Source organism: Ranitomeya variabilis, chromosome 2 (assembly GCF_051348905.1).
Source record: "Ranitomeya variabilis isolate aRanVar5 chromosome 2, aRanVar5.hap1, whole genome shotgun sequence".
In the NCBI taxonomy this organism is placed as follows: Eukaryota; Metazoa; Chordata; class Amphibia; order Anura; family Dendrobatidae; genus Ranitomeya; species Ranitomeya variabilis.
The window spans coordinates 246,312,951-246,338,780 of NC_135233.1; the positions used below are offsets into that span (position 1 = coordinate 246,312,951).

At 41.9% G+C, this 25,830-nt stretch overlaps 1 protein-coding gene across 9 annotated transcripts in view; it reads right to left on the reverse strand.

Annotated features, from left to right (window-relative positions):
* Positions 1-25,598, reverse strand: part of NACC2 (NACC family member 2) — a 203,226-nt gene extending 177,628 nt beyond the window's left edge. For 3 of the 9 annotated variants that reach the window (XM_077284443.1, XM_077284444.1, XM_077284445.1), the window contains exons 1-2: positions 25,280-25,481; positions 21,185-21,390 (exon numbers count right to left, since the gene is read on the reverse strand). The gene's annotated coding sequence lies outside the window, so the exon portion shown is untranslated. Of the gene's footprint in view, positions 1-21,184; positions 21,391-25,279 lie in introns of all 9 variants that reach the window. The other 6 variants (XM_077284449.1, XM_077284451.1, XM_077284455.1 and 3 more) reach the window with 4 other exon arrangements.
* Between the last annotated feature and the right edge of the window lie 232 nt (positions 25,599-25,830).

Genomic DNA, 25,830 nt, shown 5'->3' on the forward strand with positions numbered 1-25,830 from the left:
CGGCTCCACTCTGCATCTAATCCTGAAATTCACACTATAACATTCTCAGTGGGTTTCTGTATAAACCGAGCCCCTGCCGTCGTGCTCGGCAGGATAATGATTACATCTCCTGGAATGTGATGCTGAAAACTAGAACATTGTTCAGTCCTAATTTCTGGATTGTTTCTGTAATGTATTTTTCCGTTCACCGGAGCAAAATTCTCTCAACATAATGATTGTGTTTGTCAGGGCAGAGGACAGAGCTCTAAAGGACAACTGGCCGTGAAAGCAATAATCTGTCATACATACGAGGAGAGGGGGTTATGTTTTTATTGTTAGGCAGCAATTGATTGTTGTCTTACCTTGCAGGACAACTTTTTTGAAAATTCACTAGAGACCATTTTATTAGTAGACTGAACCCTGTGAGCATTCAAATGCTTCCATCAGCTGTTTGCTCCTGGCTTTTATTTGGAGAGTTGGGGTACCAAATTTTATCCATAATACTTCTCAAATAATTATATCGAACATTGCCGAAATTAGACCAAAAATCAAAGATAAAAAAAATATATTGATCCAACTTTAGCCAACTTTTTCTACTTTGCCAATCGTTGTGTGTAAAGGGACCTTTTATGGCACCAGATATTAACTTTTGCTTTCTTTTCTATCATTTCTAGTTTTTGTTCACTTTCTCTTGGTTTGTGACTTTTTGAACTACAACTCTTCCACGGTCTGTGCCCACTACTCCTTCACCAACCATGTGTCTGATCTTGATTTTGTGTCTTGCCATCTGTTATTGGCCACCTTGTTCCCATGTCCAAGGAGCTAGCAAAGCACTGGTGGATAAAACAGAAGTCAACAGGTAAACGGGGTCCTAGAAGTAAAAAACGTGAACCTCTGGGGCTCCCCCCCTCCTCTTGCCTGGTTAGATCTATCCAGGCTTCCTTAGGATGGAGAATGACAAGTTGGACTTATCCCAAGTAAACACTACATTTTTAACCAGCAGACCAAAATCCAAAGGCACCACATTACGATATTAATCTTAACCTTAGTGACCCCATTGGCTTCTAAAATCTTAAGCCTATAGCCTAAGTTTAACATTACTAAATGTTGATCATTCTATCACTTAAGCCTTTTGGTAATGGTAACAGGACTAACCTATGGCTGCTAAACTCTCCAATCAAGACTTCTTCCCAAGACGTCTCACGAGCTGCACCTAAAATCTGGAATGCTTTTTCTCAGATATAGGGATTAGGAATATATTTCTTGACTTCCAGTAATAACTGGAGTGAGTAGAAGAGACAAAATATATCCTACTCTCCTCGCATATCCCCATTAGTAAATATACCTGAGCTAGCTGATTTCTCCAGGTACTGTATTATGGAATTCACCATATCAACTATTTGGCTTCCTGCTATTCTCTAATTTTTAGCCTCTGAAGTGGAGGGTCGTTTCCTCTTTTGTCACTTTTGGTTGCTTATCGCTTTCTCTGAGCTGAGCAAGATACCATCAAAATTAGTGGAGGTTCCGTTCTACTTTTCTTTCACTTTATTTTCCATCTATGACGCTTTCAAACAATTGTAAACTACTGCCGGAAATATATGATCATATAGTAATACTGTCACACTGTGAGCACATAATGCCTAAATATTACTACAAAAGTATTATTACTATAATACTTTTGAGTACACGGACTTCTATCCAGTCTTCGAAACTCATTTGCATGTGGCTTCGAAGCTCCAACCAGTCGACTTCAAAGCTTGATTTCTCAGCACTGGCATATTGGATTGCTACAAGAAAAATCATTAGGGCTGAGAAATTGAGCATTGAAACAGCATCCAAACTAGTCTAGAAGTAGATTGGCAATGCACTCGGGGTACATAGAGATGCCTCTAATGTACTTCCATGCCCATTCGCATGTGTCGTCGAAGCTTGATTTCTCGGCACTGACATATTCGATTACTACAAGAAAGAAAATAATGCTTTGTGTAAGCGCTAGCAAATAGAACATTAAAGCAGCGTACAAATTAGATTAAAAGTGCATTGGAGGTGTGTTAAGGTACACAGAGTGCACAGATAGGCCTCCAATGCACTTCCAGTCTAATTTGCATGTGGCTTCAAAGCTCGATTTCTCCGGCGTTGGTGTGGACCCTTATCTGACGCCTGCATTGGGGTAAGAACCTGGTGGCTATTTACGATGCATACGTTTTCTCTGAGCCTGTGTACAGGGCTCATGTGAGCGGATATACTATTTTAGCAGCATACCCCAGGGAAATACACCTATACATGGTTGCACTATGCACTTTACGTTATATAGCAGGTGTCCATTTGGTTCCACACCAGTTTTGGTCAGGGTGGATTGATTTAAATCACGCCGATTTAAATCATGATTTAAATCACGATTTAAATCAAAAGATTTTTTTCTATTTAAATCGGATCGATTTAAATCATGATTTTAATCATGATTTAAATCACTGATTTAAATCAAAAGGTTTTTTTAATATAAATCACGATTAAAATGAGAAGTGAGAGCAGTGCGCATGTGCGCCCATAGTTACACGGACGAAACTAGGGGCAACGATCTAACGCCAGGGTGAGGGGGGGACCCCAAAGTAAGTAAAAATCTTTTTTGTTTTACTATATGGCAATAGGTAGGTGTTTAAAAGCAGCATGTCTTAATTGTATAAACTATTAATAGCCTCCACATTTTGTTCATACTGCCCCTTTAATTCCACACTTCTAGCTTGGTTTCACTTTTGGTTTAGTTTCTTTTTCCATTCAGTTGACATGCCCAAACTTGTTGGATAGTCAGCATCCTACAGAAACCTCTGGAAGAGCATGGCATTGTGAATGTTACACATATACAGCCTTTATTCTACTGAGTTAAACAACTCAGCTTTATCTCATGATGGAAGAACCTTTGGATGGTAAAATATTTTCCTCAAAAAGCAGTTTATTGAAAAAAATCCGATTTAAATCAAAAAAATCCGATTTAAATCAAAAAAATCCGATTTTTTTTATTTTTTTAAAAAAACATTGATTTTTATCCACCCTGGTTTTGGTCTGTGCTACCCGGCTCCCTTTAGCTGAATGAATCTGTAAAACTATTTATGTATATTAATTGTTTGGACTAATTCGTTGTGATTTATTGAACTAATAAATATATCATCTAAATGATTGTTGGACATTTACTCCGTTTTTTCTCCTGTTATAAGAAATAGAACATTAAAGCAGCGTACAAATTAGATTAAAAGTGCATTGGAGGTGTGTTAAGGTACACAGAGTGCACAGATAGGCCTCCAATGCACTTCCAGTCTAATTTGCATGTGGCTTCAAAGCTCGATTTCTCAGTGTTGAAATATCGGATTATTACAACACAGGCATTATTTTTATTGTTATACTACGGCATATTCAGTTTGATTAATCAGATGATCTTGAAAGTCTCCTTTAAAAGAAAAAAGTTTGAGACAACCTAAAGAGAGGAACTTTAAAAAAGATGCAAACTGGGATGATTATTACGGAGAAACTAGGCATTTGATCCTTTTGCCCTGATTTGAGAATTAAAGAAGTCGAAACTATCACACGCCTAAGGGTTATTATTACTTTCGAGTGTTTTCTTTAATACTATGTAATGTAGGAAAACTCCAAAAATAAACCAAAAAGTGGCCAAAGCATTAACGAGAAAAATAAATAAGTAAAAAGGATGCACCAGAGATAATTGGTTGGGAAAGCATAAAAGTTGCCAGTGAAGTTTCCTCCTAACAAACTTAAGACTTTGGTTTACCGACGCAAACGTTCACTGCTGTTTAATATTTTAGCTCTCAAAAAAAGATAAAACAATGTGATAGATCATCAATTACTCAATACACAAGATACCCGCTTGGCAAGCAGACGGGCACATCGCTGCCCACAACACAACATAAATGCCTTTTAAAAGCAAGGAACACACCAGCAGTATGCAGATTAATGAGTCAGCATGTAATGGAGTCTCCATTTAAAGTAATCCGAAGGAGAACGTTTTACACAGAGAACATAAAGTACTTGTCTGAAGACTTTCTGTTTCTTTTTTTTTTCCAGGGATAAGCAGGTCTGAATAATGCATATTAAAGAACGGCAAATATGATTTAAAGGTGACACGTTGTGCTCGGAGTTGTTCTGCGAGGCGGACGAGGGCCTGGTACAAAAAAAATTCAATTTATTATAAGATGGAGCATAAAATTTTAAAAATATGACTTATTTTTATTGAGGGCGGATATAAAACCAGTGTCAGCGGACAGGAATGGTTAACTTCATTGATCATGGATGATGGCCTTAAAAGGGGGATTTCTAGTTTGGAAACTCTTCAAGACCAGTCAATTTTCTTTTTTTTTTTTCTTTTGCAGGACAAGTTTCAGTTTTCAATTATATCATTAATTAACACAGAAGAAGGTGAAGAAAATCCAAGTTGGGTGAAATATAGAAGGGGAAAAAGACAGGACTGCATTTTTGGGGGGTGGGTGGGAGGAATTGCAATATTAACCCCTTAAGCCCCAAGGGTGGTTTGCACGTTAATGACCTGGCCAATTTTTACAATTCTGACCACTGTCCCTTTATGAGGTTATAACTCTGGAACGCTTCGACGGATCCTGATGATTCTGACATTGTTTTCTCGTGACATATTGTACTTCATGATAGTGGTAAAAATTCTTCAATAAGCCTTGCGTTTATTTGTGAAAAAAATTTAAATTTGGTGAAAATTTTGAAAAATTTGCAATTTTACAACTTTGAATTTTTATGCCCTTAAGTCACAGAGATACGTCACACAAAATACTTAAAGGGAACCTGTCACCACGTTTTTGGAAGATGGGATAAAAATAGCGTTAAATAGGGGCAGAGGTGGGCATTACATTAGTGTGTTTGTTATGCGTTTATTACCCACCTAAGTTGCCGAAATACGTTTGCAAAGTCTCCGTTTTCGCCTGTCAATCAGGCTGGTCTGGTCAAAAGGGCGTCTTGTCTTCTCCCAGATTTTGCGTAGTTTTCCGTTGGTGGCGTAGTGGTGTGCGCATGCCCAAAGTCCCGAATCCTCTGCCAGGGGATTAAAAAGAGCGCGCTGTTTGTTTTCATTGGTGATCGGTGGGCGCGGCCATCTTCCTTTGGCCGCGCGTGCGCAGAAGCGGCGCTCTGCTGGCCGCGGCTTCAGGAAAATGGCCGCGGGATGCCGCGCGTGCGCAGATGGATATCGCGGCGGCCATTTTCCTGAAGCCGCGGCCAGCAGAGCGCCGCTTCTGCGCACGCGCGGCCAAAGGAAGATGGCCGCGCCCACCGATCACCAATGAAAACGAACAGCGCGCTCTTTTAAATCCCCTGGCAGAGGATTCGGGACCTTGGGCATGCGCACACCACTACGCCACCAACGGAAAACTACGCAAAATCTGGGGGAAGACAACACCCTTTTGACCAGACCAGCCTGATTGACAGGCGAAAACGGAGACTTTGCAAAGGTATTTCGGCAACTTAGGTGGGTAATAAACGCATAACAAACACACTAATGTAACGCCCACCTCTGCCCCTATTTAACGCTATTTTTATCCCATCTTCCAAAAACGTGGTGACAGGTTCCCTTTAATAAGTAACATTTCCCACATGTCTACTTTACATCAGCACAATTTAGAAACCAAAATTTTTTTTTGCTAGGGAGTTATAAGGGTTAAAAGTTGACCAGCAATTTCTCATTTTTACAACACCTTTTTTTTATAGGGACCATATCTAATTTGAAGTCATTTTGAGGGGTCTATATGACAGAAAATACCCAAGTGTGACACCATTCTAAAAACTGCACCCCTCAAGGTGCTCAAAACCACATTCAGGAAGTTTATTAACCCTTCTGGTGCTTCACAGGAATTTTTTGTTTAAATGTTTAAATAAATATTAACATTTAACTTTTTTTCACACAAAATTTATTTCAGCTCCAATTTGATTTATTTTACCAAGGGTAACAGGAGAAAATGGACCCCAAAAGTTGTTGTACAATTTGTCCTGAGTACGCCGATACCCCATATGTGGGGGTAAAGCACTGTTTGGGTGCATGGCAGAGCTCGGAAGGGAAGGAGCACTATTTGACTTTTCAATGCAAAGTTGACTGGAATTAAGATGGGACGCCATGCTGCGTTTGGAGAGCCCCTGATGTGCCTAAACATTGAAACCCCCCAAAGTGACACCATTTTGGAAAGTAGACCCCCCTAAGGAACTTATCTAGATTTGTTGTGAGAGCTTTGAACCCTCAAGTATTTCACTACAGTTTATAACGCAGAGCCGTGAAAATAAAAAATCATTTTTTTTCCACAAAAAAATATTTTTTAGCCCCCAGTTTTGTATTTTCCCAAGGGTAACAGGAGAAATTGGACCCCAAAAAATGATGTCCAATTTGTCCTGAGTAAGCTGATACCCCATATGTGGGGGGAACCACCGTTTAGGCGCACGGCAGAGCTCGGAAGGGAAGGAGCGCCATTTGGAATGCAGACTTAGATGGATTGGTCTGCAGGCGTCACGTTGCATTTGCAGAGCCCCTGATGTAACTAAACAGTAGAAACCCCCCACAAGTGACCCCATATTGGAAACTAGAGCCCCCAAGGAACTTATCTAGATGTGTTGTGAGAACTTTGAACCCCCAAGTGTTTTACTACAGTTTATAAACGCAGAGCCAAGAAAATAAAAAAATAATTTTTTTCCCACAAAAATGGTTTTTTAGCCCCCCAAATTTTTATTTTCCCAAGGGTAACAAGTGAAATTGGACCCCAAAAGTTGTTGTCCAATTTGTCCTGAGTACGCTGATACCCCATATGTTGGGGTAAACCCCTGTTTGGGCGCACGGGAGAGCTCGGAAGGGAAGGAGCACTGTTTTACTTTTTCAACGCAGAATTGGCTGAAATTGAGATCGGACGCCATGTCGCGTTAGGAGAGCCTCTTATGTGCCTAAACAGTGGAAACCCCCAATTCTAACTGAAGCCCTAACCCTAGCCCCAACCCCAACCCTAGCCCCAACCCTAGCCCTAACCCTAACGGGAAAATAAATACATTTTTTTAATTTTATTATTTTTCCCTAACTAAGAGGGTGATGAAGGGGGGTTCGATTTAGTTTTATAGCTTTTTTTTAAGCTGATTTTTAGGATTAACAGCCGTCACAGACTAAAAGACGCTTTTTATTGCAAAAAATAGTTTTTGCATCTCCACATTTTGAGAGCTATAATTTTTCCATATTTGAGTCCACAGAGTCATGTGAGGTCTTGTTTTCTGCGGGACGAGTTGATGTTTTTATTGGTAACATTTTCGGGCACGTGACATTTTTTGATCGCTTTTTATTCCGATTTTTGTGAGGCAGAATGACCAAAAACCAGCTATTCATGAATTTCTTTTTTTTTTTTTGGGGGGGGGGGGCGCGCATTTATACCATTCCACGTTTGAAAAAAATTGATAAAGCAGTTTTATTTTATTTTAAACGATAAAAACTATTTTATAGAAAAAATAATTATTTTTGCATCGCTTTATTCTGAGGACTATAACTTTTTTACTTTTTCGCTGATGATGCTGTATGGCAGCTCGTTTTTTGTGGGACAATATGATGTTTTCAGCGGTACCATGGTTATTTATATGTCTTTTTGATCGCGTGTTATTCCACTTTTTGTTCGGCGGGATGATAATAAAGTGTTGTTTTATGCCTGTTTTTTGGGGGGGGGTTTTCAGTGTTCACTGAAGGGGTTAACTAGCGGGACAGTTTTATAGGCGGGGTCGTTACGGACGCGGCGATACTAAATGTGTGTACTTTTATTGTTTTTTTTTTTTAAATTTAAAGAAATGTATTTATGGGAACAATACATTTTTTTTTCCTTTATTTAGGAATTATTATTATTATTTTTTTTTTTACTTTACAACATTGCCATAGGGGGGCATCATGTTATAGGGTCAGATTGCTGATCTGACACTTTGCACAGCACTGTGTCAGATCAGCGATCTGACATGCAGGGCTGCAGGCTTACCAGCGCTTTCTCTGAGCAGGCACTGTTAAGCCACTTCCCTGCAGGACCCGGATGCAGCCCCATGGCTATTTTGGATCCGGGGCCTGCAGGGAGAAGAAGGTAGGAGACCCTGAGAACAACGCGATCACATCGCGTTCCTCCCAGGGTCTCAGGGAAGCACGCAGGGAGCCCCCTCCCTGCGCGATGCTTCCCTATGCCGCCGGAACACTGCAATCATGTTTGAAGGCAGTTTGCCGGGGGATAATGTGCCAGCGGCGGTCCGTGTCCGCTCCTGGCACATAGTGCCGGATGTCAGCTGCGATAGTCAGCTGACACCCGGCTGTGGTATCGCATATGACGTACTATCCCGTCACTGGGAATTAAGTCCCAGGTCACCTCGACGGGATAGTACGTCAAATGGGATTAAGGGGTTAATAAAATCACCTGCCAGTATGATTTTTTTAGGTCAGTACGATGGTGAGTTGTGTTGCCATTTTCAGAAACATGTACCGCTTATTCTTGCGCTGGTGGAGCTGTGTGAGGGCCGTATTTCCACAGGACAAGGTGATTTTTTTTCTTGATATATCTTGAGGTACAAACAGTGTTTTGATCACCTTTTGTAGAATTTTTGATCCACTCCCATGCTGAATGGTTGGCGAGATGTTTTCTTGAAATTCTGTGCCCTTTTTCTTCACACATATGACATACCTTTGATCATTGTGGCCAAAGAGTTCTATTTTAACCTCATCGGTCCACAGGACTTGTTTCCAAAATGAATCAGGCTTGTTTAGATGTTCTTTTGTATACTTCTACCGCTGAATTTTATGGTGAGGATGCAGGAGATATTTTCTTCTGATGACTCTTACATGAAGGCCATATTTGTGCAGGTGTCTCTGAACAGTAGAACAATGTACCACAACTCCAGAGTCTGCTAAATCTTTCTGAAGGTCTTTTACAATCAAGCAGGGGTTCCAATTTGCCTCTGTAGCATTCCTACGAGCAGCCCTCACTGAAATTTAGCTTGGTCTTCCAGACCTTATCTTGATCTCCATTGTTCCTGATAGCTGCAATCTCAGCTCACATTTCAAACTGAGGAAGGGGCAACTTGAAAACATTTTACCATCTTATTTTAGCCTTCTCCTGCTTTGTGGGCCTCCACCACTTTCAGAGTGCTAGGTCACTGCTTAGAAGAACCCTTGGCTGCAGTCTTTGACAGGAGGTTAGAGGCAGCTGGGTTTTTATAAAGCTGGGAAATTTGCATCACCTGACCTTTCCTAACAATGATAGTGAACAAGCAATAACCCTAGCAGGCTAATTAAGGTCTGAAACCTTTGTCAAAGTTATCTGAGCCCACAAATCTCCAAGGGTGCCCAAACTTTTGCATTGGCCCATTTTCCTTTTTGTAATTTTTAAAATGTAAAAATATAACAATATACATATATTTTTGCCTAAAATAGAGTACAAAGGAAATGTGTCATCTTTAACTTAGGGCCCTTTAGAGATCAGTTCATCTTCAACTTGCTTAACTGTTCACAATATAAGTAATTTTGACCAGGGGTGGCCAAAAGTCTGCAGGCCACTGTGCACACACGCACACACACACACACACACACACATATACATTGTATGTGTGTGTGTATATATATATATATATATATATATATATATATATGTATATTTACAATAGCTTTGTTACCTGAGAAGAAGAATTTCTTCATTTTAATGGTGTTTAAGCCTTCTGTCAGAACAGGGGTTATTCGGCCATGTTGGAAATCTCTGTGCTCGTAGCTGAGCTGAGTTAGCCACTCCTTTCCCCTTTAGAATCTAGGTTCTGTTGCAAATCCTTGTCAGAGCTAGCATTTGCTGCATGGCTAACAGAGTGAGAGGTGTTCATATGAGAAGGAGAGTTGTAGGAGTTATCAGTGACTGTTGCTTGGTTTGTACTGTGTGTGTGGTAATTCCCTATCCTTCTCTATTTGGTTTATTCCCCTACCTCCACGTCCAGATACATTCATCTGTTATATGTGAGTGAATATTTTGTATGCCTAGAGTTTTCTGTTAACCCTTGTTTGTGTTGCCTTGTTTGTTGGGTTGGTGTACTATGGTGCACAGTAGCGCCCCTCTTTCCTGGGTGGTGGAAGAGAACAGACGGAGGGCTGACTAAGGAGATAAGGCAAGGGTGGAAGTCCCGGCATCTTCACCTTCAGAAGGGAAAGCTAGGGCACCCCCTAGAGTTAGGGACAGGGAAGGAGGCCTTCGTCCCGAGTCACCCGACAGCTGTGTCGTGACATTGCGATTCTCCTATGAAAACCTCATAACTCTACCTGACATTGAAATTACCTTAAAGGGTTCAACCATAACTCCCAAGCAGCACGCCCGCTGTCTTGGGGTTATATTTGACACTCAACTTTCCTTTATTCCCTATATCTGATCACTCACTCGCTCATGTCATCTAGATCTTAAAAAATCTCTCCAAAATCCAATCTTTTCTCAACTTTCAAACTGCTAAAAACGCTTACTGTTGCTCTTATTCACTCTCGTCTAGACTACTGCAACTCTCCCTTGATCATTCTCCCTGTTACTAAACTCTCTCCTCTCCAATCCATCCGGAATACGGCAGCCAGGGTCGTATTTCTGTCCAGCCGCTTCACCGATGCCTCCATCCTGTGCCAGTCATTACACTGGTTTACTCATCGCTACAGAATAAAATCTAAACTCATATCTCTCACCCACAAAGTTCTCCACAGTTCTGCACCACCCTACAGTCATGGCCAAAAGTATTCACACCCCTGCAATTCTGTTAGATAATACTCAGTTTCTTCCTGAAAATGATTGCAAACACAAATTCTTTGGTATTATTATCTTCATTTAATTTGTCTTAAATGAAAAAACACAAAAGAGAATGAAGCAAAAAGCAAAACATTGATCATTTCACACAAAAAATGGGCCAGACAAAAGTATTGGCACCCTCAGCCTAATACTTGGTTGCACAACCTTTAGCGAAAATAACTGCGACCAGCCGCTTCCGGTAACCATCAATGAGTTTCTTACAATGCTCTGCTGGAATTTTAGACCATTCTTCTTTGGCAAACTGCCCCAGGTCCCTGATATTTGAAGGGTGCCTTCTCCAAACTGCCATTTTTAGATCTCTCCACAGGTGTTCTATGGGATTCAGGTCTGGACTCATTGCTGGCCACCTTAGAAGTCTCCAGTGCTTTCTCTCAAACCATTTTCTAGTGCTTTTTGAAGTGTGTTTTGGGTCATTGTCCTGCTGGAAGACCCATGACCTCTGAGGGAGACCCAGCTTTCTCACACTGGGCCCTACATTATGCTGAAAAATTTGTTGGTAGTCTTCAGACTTCATAATGCCATGCACACGGTCAAGCAGTCCAGTGCCAGAGGCAGCAAAGCAACCCCAAAACATCAGGGAACCTCCACCATGTTTGATTGTAGGGACCGTGTTCTTTTCTTTGAATGCCTCTTTTTTTCTCCTGTAAACTCTATGTTGATGCCTTTGCCCAAAAAGCTCTATTTTTGTCTCATCTGACCAGAAAACATTCTTCCAAAACGTTTTAGGCTTTTTCAGGTAGGTTTTGGCAAACTCCAGCCTGGCTTTTTTATGTCTCGGGGTAAGAAGTGGGGTCTTCCTGGGTCTCCTACCATACTGTCCCTTTTCATTCAGACTCCGACGGATTGTACGGGTTGACACTGTTGTACCCTCGGACTGCAGGGCAGCTTGAACTTGTTTGGATGTTAGTCGAGGTTCTTTATCCAACATCCGCACAATCTTGTGTTGAAATCTCTTGTCAATTTTTCTTTTCCGTCCACATCTAGGGAAGTTAGCCACAGTGCCATGGGCTTTAAACTTCTTGATGACACTGCGCACAGTAGACACAGCAACATTCAGGTCTTTGGAGATGGACTTGTAGCCTTGAGATTGCTGATGCTTCCTCACAATTTGGTTTCTCAAGTCCTCAGACAGTTCTTTGGTCTTCTTTCTTTTCTACATGCTCAATGTGGTACAAACAAGGACACAGGACAGAGGTTGAGTCAACTTTAATCCATGTCAACTGGCTGCAAGTGTGATTTAGTTATTGCCAACACCTGTTAGGTGCCACAGGTAAGTGCTGTTAATTACACAAATTAGAGAAGCATCACATGATTTTTTGAACAGTGCCAATACTTTTGTCCACCCCCTTTTTTATGTTTGGTGTGGAATTATATCCAGTTTGGCTTTAGGACAATTCTTTTTGTGTTTTTTTCATTTAAGACAAATTAAATGAAGATAATAATACCGAAGAATTTGTGTTTGCAATCATTTTCAGGAAGAGTATTATCTGACAGACTTGCAGGGGTGTGAATACTTTTGGCCATGACTGTATATCTCCTCCCTCATCTCTGTCTATTGCCCTACATGTTCTCTCTGTTCTGAAACTGACCTAAAACGAACATCCTCCATAATTCGAACCTCGCACCTCCGTCTCCAAGACTTCTCCCGTGCTGCGCCAGTTCTCTGGAATGCGCTACAACACATGATCCAACTGTTACCAAGCCCCCATGTTTTTAAGTGTGCTTTAAAAACACATATCTTTAAGGCTATGTGCACACGTTCAGGACTTTTCGGGGTTTTTTCGCAGAAAAAACGCTTAAAAAAAAAAAGCTTACATTAAGCATCCCATCATTGTGATGTATTCCGCAATTTTTGTGCACATGCTGCGTTCTTTTTCCGCAAAAAAAATGCATCGCGGTAAAAACGCAGCATGTTCATTCATTTTGGGGATTTTTTGCGCTTTTGCTGTTATATTATTGCATTGGGAAGCTCCGGAAAAAAACCCCGCAAAAGATGCGGAAAACAACCGCGAGCGGATTTCCTGCACAAAAAGTCCAGTTTTGTTCAGGAAAATTCTGCAGACATTCCTGAACGTGTGCACATAGCCTAAACAAGCCTATCACCTCAACTCACTACCTAACTTTTCCCTGTTTCCTCCTTCTAAACATTATTCATAATCTGCTCCCAGCTATTCATCTGTCTCCACACCCTCCATGCACATGATAACTGCACTTAAACACACTGGCTGATGACCGGGGATCAAGCAGATTCATATGAAAATCTCTATTTATTACAATTGCTGGATCTGAAATAACAATGTCCCCTTCTTTCCTTGTAGATTGTAAGCTTGCGAGCAGCTCCTCACTCCTCCTGTAACGGTCTTAACTGGTATTGAATTTATTGCCTGTATATGTCCTCGCTTAATTGTAAAGTTCTGCGGAATACGATGGCACTATACAAAATAAAATGATTATTATTATATATTGGGCTTCACAGGACGATCCAACATGGCAGGAACTGTAACCCATAAGCACACAGCGATCGGATTGCTGGGGTAGGATGCAGAGCGCTTTTGCACTTGTGCATCGGAAACACAAGCCATTTAAAAGGCCACGGTCAGTAATTAACAGCTGCATTTAAATGGTTAATCAGAAGCAATGATCGAAGCTGTTACAGGCAGGTGCTAGCTGTGTTGCACAGCTGGCACCTGTTGACTATGGTGCGGGCTCAGTTCCGGAGCCTGCTCTGCATACCTCTTGCATCCATGATGCAAATTTACATTATGTGGTCACAAAAAAAAATGCAAATTATCAGATATCCACAGATTCTCAGTTCCACAGACTTTTAAAGGAGTAGTATTGTACATGCTCGAGCGCCATAGCATTCAGTGGCGTGCTCAGTAAGTTGTCACCTCTTGACACAACCCCTTTTAATAGACAAGGTCCCTTTTATTTAACAGCAGCTATAAAGATCATCTTTCTCTGGACTTCCTTAGTATTGCACAGGTTATTGAATGCTTGCCTGTGCAGGTGATGCAATTATAACCTGGGCAATACTAAGGAAATCCTGAAAACATGACCTGTTGGTGGCTCTTGAGGACCAGAGTTGGGCAACACTGACTTAAAGGATCATTGTCAATGAGCTGATTCATTAACAAGTAACTTTTGGGCCTAATTAAGGACTCACATAAAACGTCCCTGTATCTTTTTTTTGCACATTCCCTTCAACTGGGAGTTTATATTATTTCCCTTTTGAGCAGAAAGTAAAATCCTTTTTCTTTTTTAACCAAGGAAACCACAAACCACCCAAGCATGATTTTGTGTTGCAACCATGACTGTGAAGATCTCCCTGTGGTCAGAGCTGCATCAATTTTCTACAGCACGATTCTTTTCTCAAATATGTGAAAGGAACTACTGGCAGCAAAAAGGGACATTATGTTCAGACATAACGAAAGGAGTGCCCCACTCAAGGGCCCAGAACCTAAGGCAAGACTTGCCCTACAAACCCACCCTCATAGCTACGACCCCAGGAGTGTATGAAGAAATAGTCATATCATGTTAAATGGGGGCAGCCTAACTGTCCCCAACAAAGATTGGACATGTTGTTTTTCAACATGCACAATCTTTCTTTTCCCTAAAGATAAATAGCACTGGGATACCAATGTGAACGCTGGACTATATGGTAGTGAAAATCTTGTTGCTCATGTCTACAACCTCTGTCAAAAAATTATGGAATCACCGACCTTGGAGGATGTTCCTTCAGTTGTTTAATTTTGTATAAAAAAGCAGATCACAGACATGGCACAAAACTAAAGTCAATTCAAATGGCAACTTTCTGGCTTTAACAGGAGTCTGTCACCCCCAAACTCATATATGAGCTAAGCCCACCGGCATCAGAGGCTTATCTACAGCATTCTGTAATGCTGTAGATAAGCCCCGATGTACCCTGAAAGATGAGAAATAAAGTTTAGAATATGCTCACCCAGGGGCGGTCCGGGTCCGATGGGCGTCGCGGTCCGGGGCCTCCTATCTTCAAACAATGACGTCCTCTTCTGATCTTCTTGCTGCAGTTCCGGCGCAGGCATACTTTATCTCCCTGTTGAGGGCAGAGCAAAGTACTGCAGTGCGCAGGCGCCGGGAAAGGTCAGAGGCCCAGCGCCTGCGCACTGCAGTACTTTGCTCTGTCCTCAACAGGGCAGACAGAGTACACCTGCGCCGGAGCCGCAGCGTGAAGACAAGAAGAGGACGTCATTGTATGAAGATAGGAGGCGCCGGACCGGACCATGACGCCCATTGGACCGGACCGCAGTATAATCTAACCTCTTTTTCTCATCTTTCAGATTACATTGGGGGCTTATCTACAGCATTACAGAATGCTGTAGATAAGCCCCTGATGCTGGTGGCCGCAGATCATATACGATTTTGGGGGTGACAGATTCCCTTTAAGAAACACTAAAAGAAATCAAGAACAAAAAATGTGATAGTCAGTATTTGTTACTTTTTTTAACCAAGCATAGGGTAAAAATTATGGAGTCATGCAAAACAAACAAACAAACAAAAAAACACTCCAACACATCACTAGTATTTTGTTGCACCACCTCTGGCTTTTGTAACAGCTTGCCGTCTCTGAGGGATGGACGTAATGAGTGTCACACAGGACTCTTCATCAATCTGGCTCCAACTTTCTCTGATTGCTGTTGCCAGATCAGCTTTGCAGGTTGGAGCCTTGTCATGGACCATTTTCTTCAACTTCCACCAAAGATTTTCAATTGGATTGAGATCCGGACTATTTGCAGGCCATGACATTGACCTTATGTGTCTTTTTTCAAGGAATGTTTGCACAGTTTTTGCTCTATGGCAGGATGCATTATCATTAGTGATGAGCGAGTGTACTTGTTGCTCGGGTGGTCTCCGAGTATTTGTAACTGTTAGGACATTTAGTTTTTGTTGACGCAGCTGCATGATTTACGGCTGCCAGCCAGCCTGAGTAAATGTGGGGGTTGCCTGGTTGCTAGGGAATCCCCACATGTATTCAAGCTATCTAGCAGCCGTAAATCATGCAGCTGAGGACGCAAGGAAAACCAAATCTCCGAGCAGTCACAAATACTCGGAGATCACCCGAGCATGCTCGGGAAAACCCAGGCAACGAGTATACTCGCTCATCACTAATTATCATCTTGAAAAATGATTTCATCATCCCCAAACATCCTTTCAATCGATGGGAAAAGTGACCAAAATATCAACATAAACTTGTGCATTTATTGAAGATATAATGACAGCCATCTCCCCAGTGCCTTTACCTGACATGCAGCCCCATATCATCAATGACTGTGGAAATGTGCATGTTCCCTTCATGCAGTCATCTTTATAAATCTCATTCGAACGGCACCAAAGAAAAGTTCCAGCATCATCACCTTGCCCAATGCAGATTCGCGATTCATCACTGAATATGACTTTCATCCAGTCATCCACAGTCCATGATTGTTTTTTTCTGTTTAGGTGTTAATGATGGCTTTCGTTTAGCTTTTCTGTATGTAAATCCCATTTCCTTTAGGCGGTTTCTTACAGTTCGGTCACAGACGTTGACTCCAGTTTCCACCCATTCGTTGCTCATTTGTTTTGTTGTGCATTTCCTGTTTTGGAGACATATTGCTTTAAGTTTCCGGTCTTCACGCTTTGAGGTCTTCCTTGGTCTACCAGTATGTTTGCCTTTAACAACATTCCCATGTTGTTTGTATTTGGTCCAGATTTTAGACACAGCTGACTGTGAACAACCAACATCTTTTGCAACATTGCGTGATGATTTACCCTCTTTTAAGAGTTTGATAATCCTCTCCTTTGTTTCAATTGACATCTCTCGTGTTGGAGCCATGATTCATGTCAGTCCACTTGGTGCAACAGCTCTCCAAGGTGTGATCACTCTTTTTTAGATGCAGACTAACGATAAGATCTAATTTGATGCAGGTGTTAGTTTTGGGAATGAAAATTTACAGGGTGATTCCATAATTGTTTCCCTCATAATTGAGTGACTCCATAATTTTTACCCTATGCTTGGTTAAAAAAGTAACAAATACTGACTAACACATTATTTGTTCTTGATTTCTTTTAGTGTTTCTTAAAGCCAGAAAGTTGCCATTTGAAATGACTTTAGTTTTGTGCCATGTCTGTGATCTGCTTTTGTTATACAAAATTAAACAACTGAATGAACATCCTCCAAGGCCGGTGATTCCATAATTTTTGCCAGGGGTTGTAGCAGCCACTTTTCTTTGCTCCTTTAAAGAGGACCTGCCACCAGATCAAAGTAGAGAGCTTTAGCACTTACCTAATTCCCTTGAGCATTGTGTTTTTGTTTTGTTTTTTTATCATCAATACAGTTTTAGGGATATGGGTCTTTTAGGTTTAGTGCTAATTTTTACGGTCTTTAAAACTCACAGGGTAATTATGCAGAGCATCCCACAGACACGCCCCAGAGGATCCTGTGAGCAACTGAGCAATGCTCTCTTGATGAAGACCATCAAATTTAGTACTAAATGAAAAGAATTAAAAAAATAATAAAAATAATTATGGGGAACAGAGGCAATATAAAAAGAGCAAAAACTGGTCACTCTTTTGATGAGCATATTATGATGGCAATTGTCTGGGTCCAAGGACAAGAGTTACCATCTTCATAGACGCCACAATAAGCCAGTTTAGGCCTTTGGACCAGCAATCAAGCTGGAAAAGGAAAAGCATGCGAAATAGTGGCGCAAAAAAAGGGTCCACAAAATGCTCATCCAAAACTAGCCTGTGACTAATACCTCAAAGCTCTGACCCCCCATTGAGTCAAAAATACAAATGTCATGGACCACTTCCCGGTCAGCAATGAGAAATCCGATTATATTAAAGTTGTTCAGCGCTCGTTTACCATCCCGTATACAAGGAACAATGAGCAGCACATATTTTGTTCATATGGGGCAAAGTGCTTCCGATAATAATACTTTTAGCATATCATAAAAACAAAAAAAACAAAACAATCTTTAAGACTGGATCAGGTAGGCAAAAAAAAAAACAATACTAACAACGTTCCGCTCCTGTTGGACCTTGTTCACACTGGTATTTTGTAAAAACACAGCAGAAAGGATATTGATGCAAAAAATATATATGATGTGAAGAAAATAAAGACAAGATGTGGGTTCTATTAGTTTTAATTGTATTGTTTGGTATTGTGAATTTTATTGATGTGATTCTTTTTATCTTGTACCAATTATGCTAAATTTCTTTTCTAATATTATATACAGTGTGGAAAATAAGTATTTGATACACTGCCGATTTTGCAAGTTATTCCACCTACAAAGAATGGAGAGGTCTGTAATTTTTATCGTAGGTACACTTCACCTGTGAGAGACAGAATCTGGAAAAAAAAAAAAAAAAAAAAAAAAAATCACATTGTATGATTTTTACATAATTAAACTGCATTTTATTGCATGAAATAAGTAGTTGATCACCTATCAACCAGAAGGAATTCTGGCTCTCACAGACCTGTTAGTATTTCTGTAAGAAGCCTCCTACTCTGCATTCATTACCTGGATTAATTGCAGCTGTATGAACTCGTTACCTGTATAAAATACACCTGTGGACACACTCAATCACAATCCATCCTCTCCACCATGGGCAAGACCAAAGAGCTGTCTAAGGACACCAGAGACAAAATTGTAGACCTGCACAAGGCTGAGATGGGCTGCAGGACAATAGGCAAGTAGCTTGGTGAGAAGGCAACAACTGTTAGCACAATTATTAGAAAATGAAAGAAACACAAGATGACTGTCAGTCTTCCTCGGTTTGGGACTCCATGTAAGATCTCACCTCGTGGGGTAAGGATAATTCTGAGAAAGGTCAGGAATCAGCTAAGAACTACATGGGAGGACCTGGTCAATGACCTGAAGAGAGCTGGGACCACAGTCTCAAACATTACTGTTACACACTACGCCGTTATGAATTAAAGGGAACCTGTCACCTCAAATTGGCAGGATATTTCAATGAGTTTTTACCGGTCCGATGGGCGGCATTTCCTCTTCATTTCTCCACCCTGTCCGTCCCTGTTGTCCGCAATATGTTATTGAATTAGAGTTTGTGTGCGCCATAGTTGGCGGTGCGCAATGCAATCTTCTGTGGCGTACGCGCAGTATGCTTTGCCCCACTGCTTGCACAGCCGAAAAGCAGTACTGCGCATGCACCCGCGCACTATGTCCCGCAACACGGCAAAATACTTCCGGGACATAGTGCGCGGGTGCATGCGCAGTAATGCTTTTCGGCTTTGCCCGTAGTTGGGCAAAGCATACTGCGCACGCGCCAACTATGGAGCACACAAACTCTAAATCACTAATATATTGTGGACAACAGGGATGGATGGAGTGGAGAAATGAAGAGGAAACGCCACCCATCGGACCGGTAAAAACTAATTTAAATATCCCGCCAGTTTGAGGTTCTCTTTAAAATCCTGCAGGGCATGCAAGGTCCCTCTGCTCATGCCAGAACATGTCCAGGCCCGTGTGAAGTTCACCAATTACCATCTAGATGATCCAGAGGAGACATGGGAGAATATCATGTGGTCAGATGAGACCAAAATAGAACTTTTTGGTATCAACTCCACTCGCTGTTTTGGAGGAAGGAGGAGGATTAGTACAACCCCAAGAACACTGTCCCAACCATGAAGCATGATGGGAAAACATTATACTTTGGGGGTGCTTTCTGCAAAGGGGACAGGATGACTGCACCGCATTGAAGAAAGAATGGATGGGGTAGTATATCGCGAGATTTTGTCCAACAACCTCCTTCCCTCATTAATAGAATTGCAGATGGGTCGTGGCTGGGTCTTCCAACATAACAATGATCCAAAACACACAGCCAGGGCAACTAAGGTGTGGCTCCATAAAAAGCATTTCAAGGCCCTGGAGTGGCCTAGCCTGTCTCCAGACCTGAACCCAATAGAAAATCTTTACAGGAAGCTGAAACTTAATGTTGCTCCCAAAACCTGAAAGATCTGGAGAAGATCTGTATGGAGGAGTGGGCCAAAATCCCTGCTGCAGTGTGTGCAAACTTGGTCAAGAAAACGTCTGACCTCTGTAATTGCAACAAAGGTTTCTGTACAAATATTAAGTTCTGTTTTTCTATTGTATTAAATACTTATTTCATGCAATAAAGTGCAAATTAATTCTGTAAAAGTCATACAACGTGATTTTCTGCTTTTTTTTGTTTTTTTAAATTCTGTCTCTCACAGGTGAAGTGTACCTATGATAAAAATTACACACCTCTCGCAAATTTGGCAGCATATCAAATACTTATTTTCCCCACTGTATATATACATACATTTATCCTAAACTTAAATTGTCGCCAATTCATATATTATTTTGCATCCGTATCCACCTTTCTGAAAGTTTTTTTTTTTTTTTCTTGTTTAAAATAAAAACAGTGTGAACAAGGTTCGGGAGTATTGGCTTGTTTATTTGGCTTGTTTCCTGTATTCCGTTTCTCTTTTGCTTACCTAATACATTCATATAGATTAGTGAGTCGTTACTTTTTTTTGTAGGACACTAAAGTGAATTGAAGTACAATAAAAAGTGTAGCGGTTTATAGCAAATACGTTGTAGGAAATATACCCTGCCTTTAGAATTCATACTCTAGGGTGTCAACCATAAAGGATTAAGATCATGATTTTTTTGCTGGTTTAAAATCAAATTACCTAGTGAAGGATTGTTTTGCTCTTTCATTGTGGGCATGTTTACATCGGCAGATAATTGGGAACGAGACAGACGATTATCAGATTACCACTGAAACTTTTTGCCAGTTTTTAGGCCGTCCAGACTGCCATGTTGCAGCCGCATATAATCTATGAACTGTAGTGCACTGCCCATAGATGTTTATGGAGCCCTACCGTATCTACCTCAACATGCCGTATTATGGAAGTATGCTCCCCTAAAAGCAATACTATGTCATATAGCGAGACTCTGTACACAGACCAGCAATCTGATTAGTATTAAAAAAAGAAGGATTTGGGTTTTATACAAACTAATTAACCGCTTGAGTCCCTAATTTCTGAGCCCATCATCGTTAACTCTGACTCTCTCATCCCTTCTTTGCTCATAGCCTTAAAAGGAATTGTACATAGCGGTCACTTCCATGAGTGGGACACAAATGGTTAATCTGAGGCTTGTAGGTTCCCGTATGTGTGATGTGCCACCATCGCCTGTGATGAGAGCTGGCACCTGACTAAATGAGACGTTAGGATAGCCTCATCCGTGTGCCTGCAACTTTATGCATTCTTTTAGTTAACTTCACAGTATAATCATCTGTAAAAAAGAAAGTGTTGGATAAATAATAATAATAGATAATAAGAGACAGGGACGTACCTGCTGGCGTGCCCATGTAGGAGGGCGCAGCCAGGCTGTGGATGGCCAGGCCTCTGCCAGCCACCAGACCAGCTCTGTCTCACTCCCTGGTCTTCAGACTCACAGCCACAAACTGCAGCAGCAGGAAGTGATTCCAACTCACATGGACTTTCTCTGACCTCACCCTCCATGGCAACAGGGAATTTAAAGGGACAGCTTTACACGTCCTGTAACGGGACAAACCAGTATCTTTTCATACAAATCAATTATATCAATGTTAAGTAGCAATGCGTAAAAACAAAAATGGCAAACTATCACACGTCATTCAAAAATGAATAGCAAAATTATCCATGCAAAAAATAAAAGCAACATCTCTTCCCAGAAAAGCTGAGTGACCACAAATTTATTATGGTATGCACAAACATAAAAGTAGAGGGTGGGCTCTCTATTAAACTGGCCATTCACATAAGATAGCCCTCTCCAGATTCCCCCAAATACACGAGTGCTCATCCCGGCCAAGTCATGTTCTTCCACCAAACTCCCCCTCCATATCTGTATGGTCCTTGTGTACTGGGCACAGTCATGGGGGACAGAAAAGGGCCTTCCCCAAACTGTTCCCACAGAGCTGGAAGCTACACTGGAACCTTCACTGGGACTAAGAGGCCGCCCCCTGATAACAGCCACATAGCGTTATCCTCCTCCACCATCTGTACAGCGGCACAGTGCAGTCAGGGGGTAACGTTCTCCTGGAATCACCAAACCCAGACTCCTCCATCAGACGCCAGATATATACAGAAGTGTGATCCATCACTGCACAGAACACGTCTCCTCCAGAGTCCAGTGGTGGCGGCTTTACACCATTCCATCCGACGCTTAGCATTGTGCTTGGTGATGTAAGGCTGCATGCAGCTGCTCGGCTATGAAGCTCTCGGAGGGGGCGCAGTGTTTGTGCTGATGTTACACCAGAGGAGGTCTGGACTCTGCAGTTATGGAGTCAGCAGAGTGTTGGTGACTTTTCTGCCCTCTGCTCCTCAGCACTCGGTGACCCCCACTCTGTAACATTACGGGGTCTCCACTTTGTGGCTGAGTCGCTGCAGTTCCTTCCACTTCTCAATAACATCACTCACAGGTGATGGGTAAGATTTAGGAGGGAAGAAATGTCATGAATGGACTTGTTACCCCGGTGGCTTACAGAACAGCACTGGTATCAGTGAGCTCCGCACCACCGGCCACTCTCTGTCACATGTTAGTAAAGGCAAACGTCATGGCGGGGGGGCAGAGGCTATACACTGGAGATCAAGGGGCAGGATGTAATACACTGGGGGTCAAGGGGCAGGATATAGTACACTGGGGGCAAGGGGCAGGATATAGTACACTGGGGGCAAGGGGCAGCAGGATATACACTGGGGAGCAAGGGGCAGCAGGATATAATACACTGGGGGGCAAGGGGCAGCAGGATATAATATACTGAGGGACAAGGGTCAGCAGGATATAGTACACTGGGGAGCAAGGGTCAGCAGGATATAATATACTGAGGGACAAGGGTCAGCAGGATATAGTACACTGGGGGGCAAGGGTCAGCAGGATATAATACACTGGGGGGCAAGGGGCAGCAGGATATAGTACACTGGGGGACAAGGGGCAGCAGGATATAATATACTGAGGGACAAGGGGCAGCAGGATATAGTACACTGGGGGACAAGGGGCAGCAGGATATAATACACTGGGGGACAAGGGGCAGCAGGATATAATACACTGGGGGGCAAGGGGCAGCAGGATATAATACACTGGGGGGCAAGGGGCAGTAGGATATAATACACTGGGGGGCAAGAGGCAGCAGGATATAATATACTGAGGGACAAGGGGCAGCAGGATATAGTACACTGGGGGCAAGGGGCAGCAGGATATAATACACTGGGGGACAAGGGGCAGCAGGATATAATACACTGGGGGACAAGGGGCAGCAGGATAAAATACACTGGGGGACAAGGAGCAGCAGGATAAAATACACTGGGGGACAAGGGGCAGCAGGATATAATACACTGGGGGCAAGGGGCAGCAGGATATAATATACTGGGGGGCAAGGGGCAGCAGGATATAATATACTGGGGGCTAGGTGGCCAGATGTTATACACCGAATGGGGAAGGAGAGGGACCAGATGCTATCCACCAGGGGGGGCGAGGGGCTGGATGTTATCATCTAAGGGGGTGAGGGGACTGAATGAAAAACTTGAATTTAATAATTAAGACGAGTGTCTCAATTCTTTTCTTTAGAGTATTTAGAAGGACGCTCCGATGATGATCACCGGTAAATATGAATTTCCCTACAGCACCACTGTATACCCATTTTCAAGAATGTGACAAATAAAACGCTAATCTATTTATAAATTCTACATTTCTCCGCATTTGGCAGACCCTGTAAAGTTGTGCCCCCTTGTCTAGGGACTGGTAATAGTACCATCATCCAGACGGGTATGTGCTATATTTGACAGCAGTGTCAGATGTGTTCTGCTCTCATAACCTGGCTCCCTGCGTCACATGAACATATCATCCATATCATATATCATACAGGCATGTCACTATGACCACACCACAGAGGAATGAGCTGTCCTAATATATTGTGGGTTGGTGGGGAGTATGGTGTTCTCGATGCCAGGTACGAGCTATATGCCTACATAGATGCCAAGCACAGCCAGCAGGGCTTTATACAGGAAGTCCAATGGTCCATTGTAAAATAACGTGTTTCCTGAGAGCTTGTGCCAGCACATGGGCTTACTTTGCTGAGATTTCCATTAGTGAAATCCATCATGCGTGGACGGTGGTTGTGCACACTACATGTATGGAGCTGATGAGCCCCATCCATACAGGGCAAGCATCATCCACTGGTACCGGAGTGTCACCAATACAATAGGAGCACAAGTATAAACTCTATGGCTGGGGTGGGCAATTCATTCCCACATGAGAGTCTGTTGTTGAGGCCTAACTAACAGGCTGAACTTAATTCTGCTCATTATTATTTTATATTAATGCTTATCACTTAATGTTGAGCAGAAATACGTCTGTTGACTAGATGCTACAGCTAATACGTGTTACAATAAGGCTATGTTCACACGCTGCGAATTTAACTGCGGATCCGCAGCGTTTCAGCAGCTGCGGGTCCGCAGCGGTTTCCCATGCGTTTACAATACAATGTAAACCTATGGGAAACACAATCCAGTAATGTAACATGCCGCCATGTTGTGCCGCATCAACATAAAAATAGGGACAGGGTAACATTTTGGCAAACTCTCAGCTGAAACTTCAATTTAAACAAGAAAGTTTCCACTAACTGACAGGAGTCAGAGATCTTTAGCCATGCTGAGGTATAGGAACAAATTATTTATTAACGTGCAAATAAACCCACTTTGTTGTATGCGCTTATGGGGCCTGCACAGTATCTAAGAGCCTCCATTGTAAGAACAGGCTAAACCGTTGCCCATAGCAACCAATCAACTCACTGCTTTCATCTTCTAACCCTCACAGGAAAGATGTAAGCCGCATTCTGATTGGTTGCTACAGCTCTTCTTGGTCTAAAATTTGTGCTCATACACGAGACCTAACTGGATCTGTGAGGGCTTGGCCATTGTTTTGGTTCTTTACATTTTGGTATATTTTTTTAAGGTTTTTGCTATAGAAAAGCACCAAATTAATTTCTACACCTCATATTCTAATTAAACAAAAATCTAAATCCGTGTTTAAGTAAAAAAAAAAAAAAAATGTAATTGAAACAGAAAAAAAAAAAGTGTAATTTTACAAAAACCGTACCCACAAACAGTATCAGCCAACATGTGAACCCGGCATGCAGCTACACAGGTCAGCATAATAAAAATGCTAAATAACATTGACGTCAATGGACTCCAAGTACACTAGGACGATTTGCAACCCAAAAAAATCCACCAGGTTTGAATATATTTGCGGCAGTCATTCGGTGGGGGTGTTAGGCGACACCAGACAATTATCACACTGCTTCATTTTAACACCATTATTGAGGCGCATCTGTGGTAAAACTGCTACATCGGAATATGCCCCAGTCCCCAAAATACCTCACACAAACAGAGGTAAATGAGAATAACTTACCCCATCCCGCAGGCCTACAGACAGTCTAATAGGGGTTAGTAGACACCCAAAAACTCTTCTTCCTCTTTTCTCTTTTTTTTAAATCCTCATTTATATTTTTTTAGCAAACCACAAACAGCACCAACCATGAAGGTATATAGTGTATCTCAAGACTTCTGTCTAAAATCTGGGAATTTTGCCTCAATGCACCTGAGCAGTGTACAGCCTGGCTCCCAGGTGTCACACCTGCAAAGGCCTCACAATAATAGACTATCGTCCATGGGGCTGACCTGCTAGGACAAAGGGCACCTCGTTACCAGTAAGTCCATCGCTGGAGATGACCCCAATTCCATGCTGGGAGGAGATATTTATAATGCAAGGGTTGACCTATATCATAAGTTCCATGTGATATAATACATATTTTAGCCTCTAGCTCTGTGGAGATTTATGGTGTATGTTAAGGTAATTTTGGATATTTTGCAATAATCGTAGCATAATGCTATACATTTCCCTCTCTTACTGATATGGTATGGAAAGTATGGCAGACTACATGTTGCCATAGACTTTGGTTG